Genomic DNA, 16,770 nt, shown 5'->3' with positions numbered 1-16,770 from the left:
TCATTAGGGCAGATAGTAATGTAGAAAGAAAAGGGCTTAAATCAAAGCACCCATTAATAAGGGATCAGACATATTTTCTACCTCATCAGTGGCGGAAAAACTCCATAAGTTGTGAGAAAAGCAGACTTCAAACCACAGGTGAAGGGAGAACCCACTCCGGAGAAGCACAATTATCTGAATGTGGCAAAAACTCAGGTCAGAACAAGTCAGTTTTGGTTCATGGAAGGACCAAAAAGAGAGAAGCAGTACAAATGCTCCCAATGTTGTAATGCTTTAGTGGAAATAACAACTTAGTGATACACCAGTGGACTCACACCATGGAGAACCCATATGGTTGTCCTGATTGTGGGAAACGTTTCATTGGAAATTCCCACTTCATGGGACACCTGAGGACTCACACAGGAGAGAAACCCCTTGAATGTTCTGATTGTGGGAAAAGTTTCAGTCTCAATTCCAACCTGGTAAGTCATCAGAGAACTCACACAGGAGAGAAACCCTTTGAATGTCCTGATTGTGGGAAAAGCTTCAGTCTCAATTCCCACCTGGTAAGTCATCAGAGAACTCACACAGGAGAGAAACCCTTTGAATGTCCTGATTGTGGGAAAAGTTTCAGTCTCAATTCCAACCTGGTAAGTCATCAGAGAACTCACACAGGAGAGAAACCCTTTGAATGTCCTGATTGTGGGAAAAGCTTCAGTCTCAATTCCCACCTGGTAAGTCATCAGAGAACTCACACAGGAGAGAAACCCTTTGAATGTCCTGATTGTGGGAAAAGTTTCAGTCTCAATTCCAACCTGGTAAGACATCAGAGAACTCACACAGGAGAGAAACCCTTTGAATGTCCTGATTGTGGGAAAAATTTCAGTCAGAATTCCAATCTGGTAAGTCATCAGAAAACTCACACAGGAGAGAAACCCTTTGAATGTCCTGATTGTGGGAAAAGTTTCAGTCTCAATTCCAACCTGGTAAGACATCAGAGAACTCACACAGGAGAGAAACCCTTTGAATGTCCTGATTGTGAGAAAAGCTTCAGTCAGAATTCCAATCTGGTAAGTCATCAGAGAACTCACACAGGAGAGAAACCCTTTGAATGTCCTGATTGTGGGAAAAGTTTCACTCTCAATTCCCACCTGGTAAGACATCAGAGAACTCACACAGGAGAGAAACCCTTTGAATGTCCTGATTGTGGGAAATGTTTCAGTCAGAATTCCAATCTGGTAAGTCATCAGAGAACTCACACAGAAGAGAAACCCTTTGAATGTTCTGATTGTAGCCAATGTTTTAGTCAGAATTCCCATCTGAGGAATCATCAGAGAACTCACACAGAAGAGAAACCCTTTAAATGTCCTGATTGTAGCCAATGTTTCATTCGGAATTCCCATCTGAGGAATCATCAGAGAATTCACACAGGAGAGAAACCCTTTGAATGTCCTGATTGTGGGAAAAGTTTCAGTCTCAATTCCCACCTGATAAGACATCAGAGAACTCACACAGGAGAGAAACCCTTTGAATGTCCTGATTGTGGGAAAAGTTTCAGTCAGAATTCCAATCTGGTAAGTCATCAGAGAACTCACACAGAAGAGAAACCCTTTGAATGTCCTGATTGTGGGAAAAGTTTCAGTCTCAATTCCACCCTGATAAGTCATCAGAGAACTCACACAGGAGAGAAACCCTTTAAATGTCCTGATTGTAGCCAATGTTTCAGTCAGAATTCCCATCTGAGGAATCATCAGAGAACTCACACAGGAGAGAAACCCTTTGAATGTCATGTTTGTAGCCAATGTTTCAGTCAGTATTATGACCTGGTAAGACACCAGAGAACTCACACAGGAGAGAAACCCTTTGAATGTCCTGATTGTAGCCAATGTTTCAGTCAGAATTCCCATCTGAGGAATCATCGAAGAACTCACACAGGAGAGAAACCCTTTGAATGTCCTGATTGTGGGAAAAGGTTCAGTCACAATTCCAACCTGATAAGTCATCAGAGAACTCACACAGGAGAGAAACCATTTGAATGTCCTGATTGTGGGGAAAGTTTCAGTCTCAATTCCAACCTGGTAGGACATCAGAGAACTCACACAGGAGAGAAACCCTTTGAATGTCCTGATTGTGGGAAAAGTTTCAGATGGCACTGCAGCTTGCTGATACACCAGAGGACCCATACAAAAGAGAAACCGTTTGAATGTCCTGTTTGTGGGAAACATTTTAATCAGAATTCTCATCTGTTGGAACACCAGAGAACTCACATAGGAGTTGAAACCCTTTGAATTTCCTGATTGTGGGAAAGGTTTCAATCACAATTCCAACTTGGTAAGACATCAGAGAACTCACATAGGAGAGAAATAATTTGCATGTGTTGATTGTGGGAAACATTTGAGTCAGAATTTTCACCTGGCAAAACACCAGAGGACTCACACAATAGAGAAACCATATGAATGTCTTGATTGTGGGAAATGTTTCAGTAAGAATTTCAATCTGGTGATACACCAGGGGACTCACAAAGGAGAAGAATTAAATTAGTGTCTAGAGTGTGGTAAATGTTCCAGTTATGGTTCTGACCTAGTGAAACATCAGGGGGGGGGGGACACACACACAGGAGAGAAACTCTTGGAATGTCCTGAATGTGTGAATTATTTCAGTCAGAATTCTGACCTGGTGACTCAAGAGAGGACTCATACAAGAGAAACCCGTCCAGTATCCTGATTTTGGGAATATTTCCGTCAGAATTCCTATCTGATCAAACACCATAAAATTCACATAGGAGACAAACCATTTGCATGTGTTGATTGTGGCAAAAGTTTCTTTCAGAATTTGAACCTGGTGAAATACCAGAGGACTCAACATAGGAGAGAAACCTTATGAATGTCCACAATGTGGGGAAATGTTTCATTAAAAATTTCCACATAATGAGGCACTGGACGACTCACACTGGAGATAAATCATTTAAATGTCTTGTCTGTGGATAATTCTTTTTTTTTATAAAAAATGTTTATTGGTTATATACATTAAAAACAGGGTACAGAAAAATAAAGGGAATATATATAATGCACATTCTAACAATTATAGTTTACTTATATAGCATGCGTGATTGGGGAAGGAGAGAGAAAGAAAGGGAAAAAGATTTAGAAAGAAAGGAAAGAAATACAAGAGGAGGAAGGATGGAAAAATAGAGTAAGAAAAGAGTAGTAAGAAGAGTGTGTGGGGCCAGCGTTAGAGCTGGGGCTTCTATGTTTTGCGGCCTGTGGTTTAAGCATGTAGGTCAGTGTTTCCTCTAATTTTTCGGGGGGAGTGGGCAGAAAAGTATAGTGTCTGAGCTGCAGTCCCTTTGGGACTGGGCGGCACAGAAATAATAAATAAACAAACAAACAAACAAACAAATAAAAAACCCACCCTGTTTTGCCTCAGATAATTTCAAAATAAAATACTGTACTGTGTGTCTATAACAGTGAGCTCATAATAGGGCAACTCTATCAATATCAAAATGCGACTTAAATAGTTGAGCTAGTTTCAAACTAGATTTTGATTTTCTTTCTCTCTTCCTTACTCCCATTCTTTTTCTTTCTCTTTTCCTTCCTCTCTTTTTTCTATCTGTTTCTTTCTTTTCCTCTCTTCCTCTCTCTCTCCTTCCCTCTCACTCTTTCCCTCTCGGCTTCTGGGCAGGTTTGGAAAACTCTGAGTTGATTATGATTTTTAAGTGAGCGATTGCTCACTGCTCAGCTTAGAGGGAACTATGATGTAGGTGTTGTAGATTTTCCTGAATTTTTATCCATATGTATTTGACGTAGTGGCTAGTGCCATCATTTATCAGTAGTTTAAGGGTTTGTTCATTCCGTTTCTTTGTAGTTCAACATTTGTGTCGATCGATGTTTATAGTTTATCATTTCAATTTGGTATTATGATTCATGTCGTAGTTTACTGGTTTTACATGTTGTTTTAGAAACACAGAAACATAGAAGACTGATGGCAGAAAAAGGCCTCATGGTCCATCTAGTCTGCCCTTATACTATTTCCTGTGTTTTATCTTAGGATGGATATATGTTTATCCCAGGCATGTTTAAATTCAGTTACTGTGGATTTACCAACAACGTCTGCTGGAAGTTTGTTCCAAGGATCTACTACTCTTTCAGTGTAATAATATTTTCTCACGTTGCTTTTGATCTTTCCCCCAACTAACTTCAGATTGTGTCCCCTTGTTCTTTTTTTTTAATTTTTTTAATTTTTTTATTATAAATTTTATTTACAAATGTACAAAACATAAAAGAATAATCAAAACAAATAACAGTTAAATCTTAGAGTATAGTATAACAATTTATGAACATAAAAACTTGTAGAGAAAGGGGTAGAAAAGTAAGTAGGAAAAGAGTGAAGAAGGGGAGAAAAAGATAGAAAAAACAAAGGAAATAAAAAAGAGAGAAGATAAAGGGGTGGGCGAGTATACGATGGAGCTGTATTGAAAACAGATTGTGTCCCCTTGTTCTTGTATTCATTTTCCTATTAAAAACACTTCCCTCCTGGACCTTATTTAACCCTTTAATATATTTAAATGTTTCGATCATGTCCCCGCTTTTCCTTCTGTCCTCCAGAATACACAGATTGAGTTCATTAAGTCTTTCCTGATACGTTTTATGCTTAAGACCTTCCACCATTCTTGTAGCCCGTCTTTGGACCCGTTCAATTTTGTCAATATCTTTTTGTAGGTGAGGTCTACAAAAAGACATTTTTCTTGATGTATAATTTTTAAGTAATTTCTTTTTTTTAACCAATGGTACCATTTGTCCCATGCTTTGTAGAAATCTGTCTCATCCTTATTTTGCAGTTCCATTGTTAGCTTGGACATTTCTGTACATTCTGTACATTATTTTAATCAAAAGAGATAAGACGGTTGGGTTTTTTTCCTGTTCCCAATATTGTGCGTATAGAATCCTTGCGGCTGTAATAATGTGAATTATAATGTATCTGTTTTCTTTATTAAAATTTTGTCTTATGGTTCCTAATAAGAATAGTTCAGGTTTTGCAGGTATGGTTTGGGAGGTAATTTGTTCTAGTATCGTTTTGATTTTATACCAATATTTTTGGGTGGTTTCACATGTCCACCAGACGTGGTAATATGTGCCTGGTTTTCCCCTGCACTTCCAACATAGTGGCGATAAGTTTGGATACATTTTTGCAAGTCTAGCCGGTGGCAGGTGCCATCTGTAGAACATTTTGTAATGACTTTCCTTATAATGAAGTGGCCATCATTAGTTTGTAGTTGACAGTCCATAATTCTCAAGCATTTCTTTATTGCCCATCAGGAAATCCACACAAGGGAATAGTTAATGAGTTGCAGTAGGCTTTGATTTCATTTTTTCATATCTCATTCGGTGAGAAATTGACTCTTTGAATTTAATTTAATTTATTGTATTTCTATGCCGCCCACCTCCTGAAGGACTCTGGGCGGCTTACAACAGGATATATAGGAAATACATTTTAAAACCTCACAAAAGAATAAAATACAGTTAAAAATCACATGAATGCATAGCATTCATGCCGGACTTTGCAAATTGCAAGATTAACGCCCCCAAGCCTGTCAGAAAATCCAGGTCTTCTTTTTATTAGGCATTTCAAATAAGAAATGCAATAAAGACATATATTATTTAATAATCCACATTTTAGTAGCAGCTAGGATAGCTTTTGCTCAAAAATGGAAAGACCTTGAGACCCCAAAAGAAACTGTGGTACCTCGAGATACGAGTTTAATTCGTTCCGGACCTGGGCTCTTAAGTCGAGCAGCTCTTATCTCGAACGACTTTTCCCCATAGGAATTAATGTAAATAATTTTAATTGGTTCCAGCCCTCAAAAAACTCACAAAGTTAGTCTAAATTATGCAAAAACACATTGCAAGAATAAATGTAACTTTACTTATTAATAAGATGATAAGCTGAGAGCTTCCCTTCCCTTCCTCTTTTTACCCAAAACAATCAACATGGCAAACTTTTATTTTTATTCATTAAACTGTAGTTATTTATTCAACTTCACTGCCACCCAATCCTGTAGAGGGAGGAAAGAAGGGAGGAAGGAAAAGGAAAGCAAGAAATGGAGGGAGGAAAGGAAGGAAGGAAAGAAAGGAAGGAAGAAAGAAAGGGTGAAGGGACAGGAACAGAGGAAGGAAGCAAGGAAACTTATGAAAGGGGAGAGTAACTTCACTGCCACCCAATCCTGTAGAGGGAGGAAAGAAGGGAGGAAGGAAAAGGAAAGCAAGAAATAGAGGAAGGGAAGGTAAAAGAGAGAAAGAAAAAGAGCAAGAAAGAAAGAAAGCAAGAGAGAAAGAAAAAAAATGAAAGAGAAATAAAAATAGAGAGGGAGAATGAAAGAAATGGAAGGAGGGAAGGAAGGAGAGAAAGCAAGAGAAAAAGAAAGCAAGAGAAAGAAAGAAAGAGAAAGAAAAAAGAATGAAAGAGCAAGAGAGCAAGAGAGAAAAAGAAAGAGAGAAAGAAAGAAAGAAAGAAAGAAAGAAAGGCAACTTCAAAGAAAGGCTCACTGAGCATCTCTCACTCTCTCTCTTTCTATCCCTCTCTCTCTTTCTCTCCCCCCTCTCCCCCCCTTTCCCTCTCTCTTTCTCTCTCTCTCTTTCTCTCCCCCCTCTCCTCTTTCCCTCTCCCCCCCCAGGCCGGCAGCGATGTTTTAAAACAGCCGCGCCGTTTGCGAGCTAACTCCTGAGGTGCGGAAGTTCGCCTTTGGCGTTTGGGCCACTCGGAATGTGAAATTCAAAACAGCGTTCGGATCCCCCCACCCCCAGCAGAAGCCAAGGACCCCCAGAGTGGGGCGGCAGGGGAGGCGACCGCCTCTCCACTCACCAAGTGCCGGGATACGAGCCAAGAAGAGCCGGGCTGGCTTACTTTCCTTCCTTCCCGCGCTGATGCAGAGCCACTCGAACAAAGCGTCACACCCCCCTGACGCTTTTCGCGGCAAAAGAGCCCAGCGTCGCTTCGGAAGCCGCCGAAAGCATCAGAGGGGCGCGACGCTTTGTTCGAGTGGCTCTGCATCAGCGCGGGAAGGAAGGAAAGTAAGCCAGCCCGGCTCTTCTCGGCTCGTATCGTGGAGAGGGGCGGCATACAAATCCAAGTAATAAATAAAATAAAATAAAAAATGTCTCTCCTCTCCCAGCTCTTATCTCGAGTAGCTCTTAAGTCGAGCAGCTCTTATGTCGGGGTTCCACTGTATAATTAAGAAAGTCTTAGAATGCTCTGAGCTTGACATGATGACAAGAAGGTTGAAAAATGAAGAAGAATCAGAATTTTATGAGGTTTGGCAAAAGGTATATATCTGGTGGGATACAAAGAAACAGAGATAACCTTATTTTTACATTATTTTAAACATATTTGTACTTAGTAGTTATATTGTATTAGATAGTGATTATTAACAATATAAAGATAAACTCCTTCTTTCCTCTTCTACCATTTTTCTTTTCTCTTTCTTCATAGTTTATTTCAAGTTATAATTTTAAAATTTCTATATATTTTTAAATGTTTTAGATGTGTTTTTTACTTATTACCTTACAATTGATATATTCAAGTATTTTAAAATTAATGATAAAGTTAGGGTTTTTTTTCCTTTTTTACTTATTATAAATATAAAGATGAGTTCTACTTTGAGAGGAGCGATTGTTGCTCCACTAAATGTTACATGTCATGTATGTTTTGTCTGTCTTTGCAATTTAATAAAAAATATTTTTTTTAAAAAAGAAAGAAAATCCAGGTCTTCAATGCTTTCCAGAAGGGCAATAGAAGGGGGACAGATCTCAGACGTTAGTTGGCTCCAGAGAACTGGGGCAGCCACAAAGGAGCCCCTTCCCTGCGGGCTCGCCAGCCGACACTGTTTAGCTGACGGGACCTGGAAAGACCAATTCTCTGTGATCTTACCAGTTGCTGGGAACTATGAGGTAGAAGGCAGTCCTGAAGATAACCTGGCCCTGAGCCCTGTAGGGCTTTAAAGGTAATAACCAACACCTTGAATTGAGCCTGGAGACCAATAGGGAGCCAGTGCAGCTTGCGATGGATTGGTGTAATGTGAGTGTACCTAGGTGCACCCACAACCACTCATGTGGCTGCATTCTGGCCAATTGTAGTCTCCAAACACTCTTCAGGGGTAGCCCCGAATGTTTCTATTATGATCCCGGTATATAGAGCGCTGGTGAGACCACATTTGGAATACTGTGTTCAGTTCTGGAGACCTCACCTACAAAAAGATATTGACAAAATTGAACGGGTCCAAAGACGGGCTACAAGAATGGTGGAAGGTCTTAAGCATAAAACGTATCAGGAAAGACTTAATGAACTCAATCTGTATAGTCTGGAGGACAGAAGGGAAAGGGGGGACATGATCGAAACATTTAAATATGTTAAAGGGTTAAATAAGGTCCAGGAGGGAAGTGTTTTTAATAGGAAAGTGAACACAAGAACAAGGGGACACAATCTGAAGTTAGTTGGGGGAAAGATCAAAAGCAACATGAGAAAATATAATTTTACTGAAAGAGTAGTAGATCCTTGGAACAAACTTCCAGCAGACGTGGTAGATAAATCCACAGTAACTGAATTTAAACATGCCTGGGATAAACATATATCCATCCTAAAATACAGGAAATAGTATAAGGGCAGACTAGATGGACCATGAGGTCTTTTTCTGCCGTCAGACGTCTATGTTTCTATGTTTCTAGCCCCATGTAGAGGGCACTGCAATAATCCAACCATGAGGTGATAAGCCGCCCCGAATCTGCGGAGAGGGGCAGCATACAAATCTAATAAATAATAATTATTTATTTATTAGATTTGTATGCCGCCCCTCTCCGTAGGCTCGGGGTGGCTCACAACAACAATAAAACGATTCAAGACAAATCTAATAATTTAAAAACATTTTAAAAAAACACATTATCAAAGCGGACATACACACAAAAATACCATACATGAATTGCATAGGACCGGGGGAGATGTCTCAATTCCCCAATGCCTGACGGCAGAGGTGGGTTTTAAGGAGTTTACGAAAGGCAAGGAGGGTGGGGGCAGTTCTAATCTCAGGGGGGAGCTGGTTCCAGAGGGTCGGGGCCGCCACAGAGAAGGCTCTTCCCCTGGGACCCGCCAAATGACATTGTTTAGTCGACGGGACCCAGAGAAGGCCAACTCCGTGGGAGCTAACCGGTCGCTGGGATTCGTGCAGCAGAAGGCAGTCCTGGAGATATTAATATAATAATAAATAATGAGTGACTGTGCTGAGACCCTGATCCAAGTGAGGTTGCAATTGGTGCAGCAGACGAACCAGTACAAAGGTCCTCCTACTCACAGCTGCTAGATGTTAGTGTAATCATTGTTGTTAGCCGCCCCGAGTCTACGGAGAGGGGCAGCATACAAATCCAATAAATAAATAAATAAATCTTAGCTGTGAGTCTAGGAGGACCAGTGTTCCCTCTAATTTTTTTTCGGTGTGAGCAGAAAAGTATAATGTCTGAGTGGCACATTTCCATGCCTGGCCGTGGATCGGTTAGAAACAAAAGGGCCTCGGGACACACAGCAACGGTCATAAAAATGAAACGGCAGCAAAGTTTTGATCCTCCGATCATCGGGCTGCTGCGAAGGTGCTAAGTGTTAAAAAGGGCCATAAGTCACTTTTTTCAGGGCCGTTGCGACTTTGAACGGTCAGTAAATGAAAAAATGAGGCCAACGTTTCTATCTCCTGAGTAAGACGGTTATTCAGTGAGTTCTGCCTCACTTTACCACCTTTCTTGCCACAGTTGTTAAGTGAATCCCTGCAGATGCTTGAACATCCCAAAAGATGCTCACATAACCCTGGGACATGGCCACCATCATAACTAACTTGTCAAGTGTCCAAAGTTTGATCCAATAACCCCTTGATTTTTCCAACAAATTATTATTATGTTCAATCAACTTAGGAAATTCCCATTACAATACACATCTATATTAGGATACAATCTATCATTATTCTATTATTATTATTATTATTATTATTATTATTATTATTATTAATTAGATTTGTATGACGCCCCTCTCCGAAACTTGGAACGTCTCACAACAAGAAAACAGTACAAATCCAATAGGTAAAAACAATTTAAAACCCCTTAATATAAAAAACAGTCATACATCTCAGACAAACCATACATAAAACAGAAACGGCCCAGCCATGCCTGACAGCAGAGGTGGGTTTTAAGGAGTTTGCAAAAGGCAAGGAGGGTGGGGGCAATCCTAATCTCCGGAGGGAGTTGATTCCAGAGGGTCAGGGCCGCCACAGAGAAGGCTCTTCCCCTGGGCCCCACCAGGTGACATTGTTTAGTCGCTGGGACCCGGAGAAGGCCAACTCTGTGGGACCTAATCGGTCGCTGGGATTCGTGCGGCAGAAGGCGGTCTTGGAGATATTCTGGTCCGATGCCATGAAGGGCTTTATAGGTCATAACCAACACTTTGAATTGTGAACGGAAATTAATCGTTGCAAAAGAATAGAATGGTCAATGGTATTGAATGCTGCTGAGAGGTCACATAGCACCAGGATAGATTTTATTTTATCTTATCTTATCTTATTATTTTATTTTTAAAGTTTCTCTTGGGCCTTTTTGCCATTTTATTTTATGTTATTTTATGTTATTTTATGTTATTTTATGTTATTTTATGTTATTTTATGTTATGTTATTTTATTTTATTTTATTATTTTATTTTATTTTATTTTATTATTTTATTATTTTATTTTATTTTATTTTTATTTTATTATTTTATTTTATTTTATTATTTTATTATTTCATTTTATTTTATTTTATTTTATTTTATTTTATTTTATTTTTATTTTATTATTTTATTTTATTTTATTTTTAAATTTTCTCTTGGGCCTTTTTGCCATTTTATTTTATTTTATTATTTTATTTTATTTTATTTTATTTTATTTTATTTTACTTTACTTTACTTTACTTTATTTTATTTTATTTTATTTTATTATTTTATTTTATTTTTAAAGTTTCTCTTGGGCCTTTTTGCCATTTTATTTTATTTATTTTATTTATTTTATTTATTTTATTTATTTTATTTATTTTATTTATTTTATTTATTTTATTTATTTTATTTATTTTATTTATTTTATTTATTTTATTTATTTTATTTATTTTATTTATTTTATTTATTTTATTTATTTTATTATTTTATTATTTCATTTTATTTTATTTTATTTTATTTTATTTTTATTTTATTATTTTATTTTATTTTATTTTTAAATTTTCTCTTGGGCCTTTTTGCCATTTTATTTTATTTTATTATTTTATTTTATTTTATTTTATTTTACTTTACTTTATTTTATTTTATTTTATTTTTATTTTATTTTATTATTTTATTTTATTTTATTTTATTTTATTTTTAAAGTTTCTCTTGGGCCTTTTTGCCATTTTATTTTATTTATTTTATTTATTTTATTTATTTTATTTATTTTATTTATTTTATTTATTTTATTTATTTTATTTATTTTATTTATTTTATTTATTTTATTTATTTTATTTATTTTATTTATTTTATTTATTTTATTTATTTTATTTATTTTATTTATTTTATTATTTTATTATTATTATTTTTTTACAGTCATATCTTTGTATATTACCAATGCATACTTGACTAAACAAACAATATTATTATTATTATTATTATTATTATTATTATTGTTATTATTGTTGTTGTTGTTGTTGTTGTTATTTATTAGACTTGTATGCCGCTCCTCTCCGGAGACCAGGGGAGGTTAACACAGAAAAAAGGGTGGAAAAGGGTGGGAGGTTAACACAGAAAAAAGGGTGGGAGGGGACCTATTGTCCAATGCACCTGAGAGCAGGACAAGAATTAACAGAGGTTGACTTATCAAAAAGACATCCAACTTAGAATAAAGGGGAAATTTCCTTCCAGTGAGAATAAGTGGAAATTCTTTGCCTCTAGAAGTTGTGGGTGCTCAATTGTTGTTGTTATTTTAAAGAGATTGGACTGCCATTTGTCTGGAACGTTACAGGGTCCCCTGGCTTGGAGAACTGGTCTCTACCAATTCTATGTAATTTTGTAAGAACTTCATAAACATTAAGAGCTCAGCACATAGCTAACTTTCAGAAGCTATTTAGGAGTCGAAAATGATTTAGCATTTAATCAGTGAAAACATAAGCACATTCTTCTGCCCCCTATTGGGAGATTGCAGTCACATATGCCTGTCAATAACTACTTCAGCTTCAACCGCAACAACACAAGAGCACGCAACAGATTCAAACTTAATATTAACCGCTCCAAACTTGACTGTAAAAAATATGACTTTAGCAATCGAGTTGTCGAAGCATGGAACTCATTACAGGACTCAATAGTGTCAACCCCTAACCCCCGATATTTCTCCCTTAGACTATCCATGATTGACCTCTCCAGGTTCCTAAGAGGTCAGTAAGGGGCGTACATAAGTGCACTAGTGTGCCTTTCGTCCCCTGTCCAATTGTCTCTCCTTTATCTCATATATCATATATATTTTCTTCCTTTCGTATATCTTCTCCTCTATTTTTATATATTTTCTTCTACCCTTTTCTTTATATATATTACTACATGTCTAGTCTCTTCTATATGTATTGTGTATTGGACAAAATAAATAAAAAAATGAATAAAATAAAATAAAACATATCAGTGGCTAAAAAGTCCTTAATAGACCTACATACGGTAGTTGAACTTAAAGGAGTTAAAACCACCGAGTAGCGCATTGCTAGAAAGGATGGGAAGAGGGGAACTTCTTCCGGATCGTATCACTCGTGGGAGGAAGAGGTGTGCAGAGTAGTTTTTCTGCTCGTGTTGAAACGACATCTGGAAGGTGAGTTGAGGAGAGGCTGGGAGCAAGTAGTGCTGTTTGTTTTCCCCCATGATGTGGAAGCAGAGAAGCAACTGCTGCTACATGTCCCTTCCCTTTCCAAATTTTCAGTCCACTGGTGTTCAAGGCTGGTGGTCAGATTTAAAAAAGTCTCCTTCAAGTTTAGGTAAATTCCTTGGAAACAGCGTGCCTCAAAAAGTTGTGAGTTGAAGGATTTTTTTTTAAATTATTTATTTATTTTAAAACAAAAACAACAGAACAACAAAAAGAAAAGCAACGTGTAACAAAAGCATCAAATATGAAAAACATATTTATAATTACATTCCTGCATCTTCGGTTTCTCCATTTTCTTTAAATTTACAGTCATTCTACAGTATTTCCTTTTTTTCCCCATCAATCCAATTATAGGATTTACCCCACACAGTACAGTATTCTTTATCCTGTTAATTCTGTAACTCTAAAGTAAGTTTACTCCATTTTGCACATTCAAATATTTTCCTAATTAGTAAATCCTCTGATGGTGCGTTTTCTTTCTTCCAGTTTTGAGCAAAAACCAATTGAGCCCACTTAGTATATGTATTATTAAACAATAATTAGCCTTTTCATGTTGACCTCTAATTATTCCCAATAAATAAGTCTCAGGTTTTAGTTCTAATTCATATTCAATGAGGCGAAGGGTTTAAAGAAGAGACTGGACAGCAATTAATCAGGAATGATATAAAGTCTGCTTGGGCAGCGATTGGACTAGAGACCTCCCTTCCAACTCTCTTATTTTGTAATGGACCTGCATTTTTTTCTTGGCAATGGAATGATCTTCATCTGCTCTGAGTTTTTTTTTTAAATTTCTATGTCTAGCCAACAAGCACAGTATTTCCTATTTGTACCCCATCCATATATAAACCAGGTTCAACTGTGAGTAACTTAGCACTTTGTTTTTAAAAAACCCCAAAACTATAAGGGACTTTTTGAGATGTTCGATTATATAGGTCAGTGATGGCAGAACCAAACCAGACAGTTATAGAGGTGCAGAGACAGACCCAGTAATTCCTCAATAATTCCTCTGTAGAACTGTATCAGCAGCTCCTTGAGGCGTTTTGAGTTTTCCGAGTTAATGCAGAAAGAACATTCTTTGTTGTGCTTGTCTATTTTAGATCTTGCAATATGGTAGAACCTGTTGGTGGAAGGTCTCTACTGTTGGTACTGTGTTGTCTACTATTGTAAGAGGTGGAAGTATGGGAGAGTGTCTCTTAAAGTCTACCACCATTTCTATGGTTTTGAGTGTGTTCAGTTCCAGATTGTTCTGGTCCCATCACAAGGTTAGTTGTTCAACTTCCAGTCTGGATGCGGATTCATCATTGTCTCGAATGGGACCAATCACTGTAGTAGTAGTTGTAGATAATAATAATAATAATAATAATAATAATAATAATAATAATAATACAATGGAAGTGACCTTAGAGGTCTTCTAGTCCAACCCCTTGCTTAGGCAGGAAACCTTACACTACTTCATGATAGTAGTGTAGAGTTTATCCAACATCTTCTTAAAAACTTCCAGTGTTGGAGTATTCACAACTTCTGGAGGCAAGCTGTTCCACTGATTAATTGTTCTAACTGTCAGGAAATTTCTCCTTAGTTCTAAGTTACTTCTCTCATTGTTTAGTTTCCATCCATTGCTTCTTGTTGTACCCTCAGGTACTTTGGTGAATAGGTGGATTCCTTCTTCTTTATGGCAACCCCTGAAATATTGGAACACTGCTATCATGTCTCCCCCTGGTCCTTCTTTTCATTAAACTAGACATGCCCAGTTCCTGTTCTTCTGTATCATCTGTAAACTTAAATACAGTAATACCTCGTCTTACGAACCTAATTGGTTCCCGGGTGAGGTTCGTAAGGCAAACAGTTCGAAAGGCGAAACATTGTTTCCCATAGGAAACAATGAAAAATGAATTAATGTCTGCAACAAAGAAAACAACGCAAAAAAGTGCCGCCGCCCGTCTGTTTCAATTGAAACAGCTGGGCGCTTCTTAGCGTTCTCCCAATGCCGAACCCGGAAGTTCGGCAAAAGTTTGGATTCGGGTGGCGGCTGAGAAGCCCCGCCGCTCGGCTGTCACCTTTTGAAACAGCCGGGGGGGCTTCTCGGCGGCCTCCCGAACGCCGAACCCGGAAGTTCAGATTTGGCGTTTGGGTTCAGGAGGATGCTGGGAAGCCCCCCGGCTGTTTCAAAAAGCAATAGACGGGCGGCGGGGCTTCTCGGCAGCCTCCCAAACCCGAACTTTTGCCAAACTTCCGGGTTCGCCGTTCGGGAGGCCGCCGAGAAGCCCCGCCGCCCAGCTGTCACCTTTAGAAACAGCCGGAAGGCTTCTCAGCGGTCTCCTGAACGCCGAACCCGGAAGTTCGGGCTTGGCGTTCGGGTTCTGGAGGACGCTGGGAAGCCCCCCCAGCTGTTTCAAAAGGTGACAGCCGGGCAGCGGGGGCGGGTTCGTAAGACAGAAAACGTTTGTAAGAAGAGGCAAAAAATATCATTCGTATATACAGAGAAGACAAGTGGTGAGAACACACAGTCTTGGTGGGGGCTGTGCTAATTGTACAGGTATCAGAAGTGATTCTGCTTAGCTTCACCTGCTGCTTCTTGTTTGTTAGGAATTTAGATTTATATAAAATATTTATATTCACAGCAAACAAGATGGTCAGGAACACAGAACCATCCTGAGGTAGTCTGTCACAAGTGTGATTAGCAACACTTGATTAGCAGCACTGGGCTCCTTCTTAGAAGCTTTCTTTTTATAAAAAAAAATGATGACATGGGTGTAATATATCATATGTTGTTCATCTGAGGATATGTTTACATAGAAACAAGATTGACAGAAGGGAAAGACTTAATGGTCCATTTAATATTCCCTTATACTATTTCCTGTATTTTATCTTAGGGTGCATATATGTTTATTCCTGGCATGTTTAAATTCAGTTACTGTGGATTTACCAACCAAGTCTGTTGGAAGTTTGTTCCAAGCATCTACTACCCTTTCAGTAAAATAATATTTTCTCATGTTGCTTTTGATCTTCCCCGCAACTAACTTCAGATTGTGTCCCCTTGTTCTGTGTTCACTTTCCTATTAAACACACTTCCCTCCCGAACCTTATTTAACCCTTTAACAGATTTAAATGTTTCAATCATGTCCCCCCTTTCCCTTCTGTCCTCCAGACTATACAGATTGAGTTCATCAAGTCTTTCCTGATAGGTTTTATCCTTAAGACCTTCCAGCATTTTTGCAGCCCGTCTTTGGACCCATTCAATTTTATCAATACTTTTTGCAGGTGAGGTCTCCAGAACTGAACACTGTATTCCAAATGTGGTCTCACCAGCGCTGTATACAGCGGGATCACAATCTCCCTCTTCCTGCTTTTTATACCTCTAGCTATGCAGGCAAGCATCCTACTTTACTCATTTTTAAGAACAGCAAGGGACCAGATGATTCCTACTACGTTGTGTTATGTATATCGCATAACTCAAAGAGGATGTACTTTCCTTTTCACATAACTGTTATTTGATTATTAGCCTTTGCAAGGCTAGAATTTGTGACTGACCAACAAGTGAATTTCATAATAGAATGGATAACGGAACTTGGATCATGGTAGTCAAATGTCCCAATTAACGTAGGTGATTATTTTATCATGTTTGCTTTTTTTCCTTTTTTGACATCTTATGCAATTATTTTATAAATAATTAAAGTTGCCCTTTTACTTGAATCTTACAGGCAAAGAGGATGCCAATAAGAGCACTATGGAAAACTGAGAATAACAAGCAACATTGAAAAGCAAAGCAAATTGAGGCAGTAATGAAAATATCTATTTCCTTCAGAAAAACCACAATTGGTCTTCAGTACATGAAAGACAAAGAAAAGAAAATGAAGAAGTGATTTCAAGCT

The 16,770-nt window shown here is 38.0% G+C and overlaps 1 pseudogene; it reads left to right on the top strand.

Annotated features, from left to right (window-relative positions):
- The first annotated feature begins 316 nt into the window (after positions 1-316).
- The window catches only part of LOC139163219 (zinc finger protein 208-like), a 32,103-nt pseudogene continuing 15,649 nt past the window's right edge, over positions 317-16,770 (top strand).

The sequence above is a fragment of the Erythrolamprus reginae genome, chromosome 2, assembly GCF_031021105.1.
Source record: "Erythrolamprus reginae isolate rEryReg1 chromosome 2, rEryReg1.hap1, whole genome shotgun sequence".
Taxonomy (NCBI): Eukaryota; Metazoa; Chordata; class Lepidosauria; order Squamata; family Dipsadidae; genus Erythrolamprus; species Erythrolamprus reginae.
This window is presented reverse-complemented; position numbering and strand designations above follow the sequence as displayed.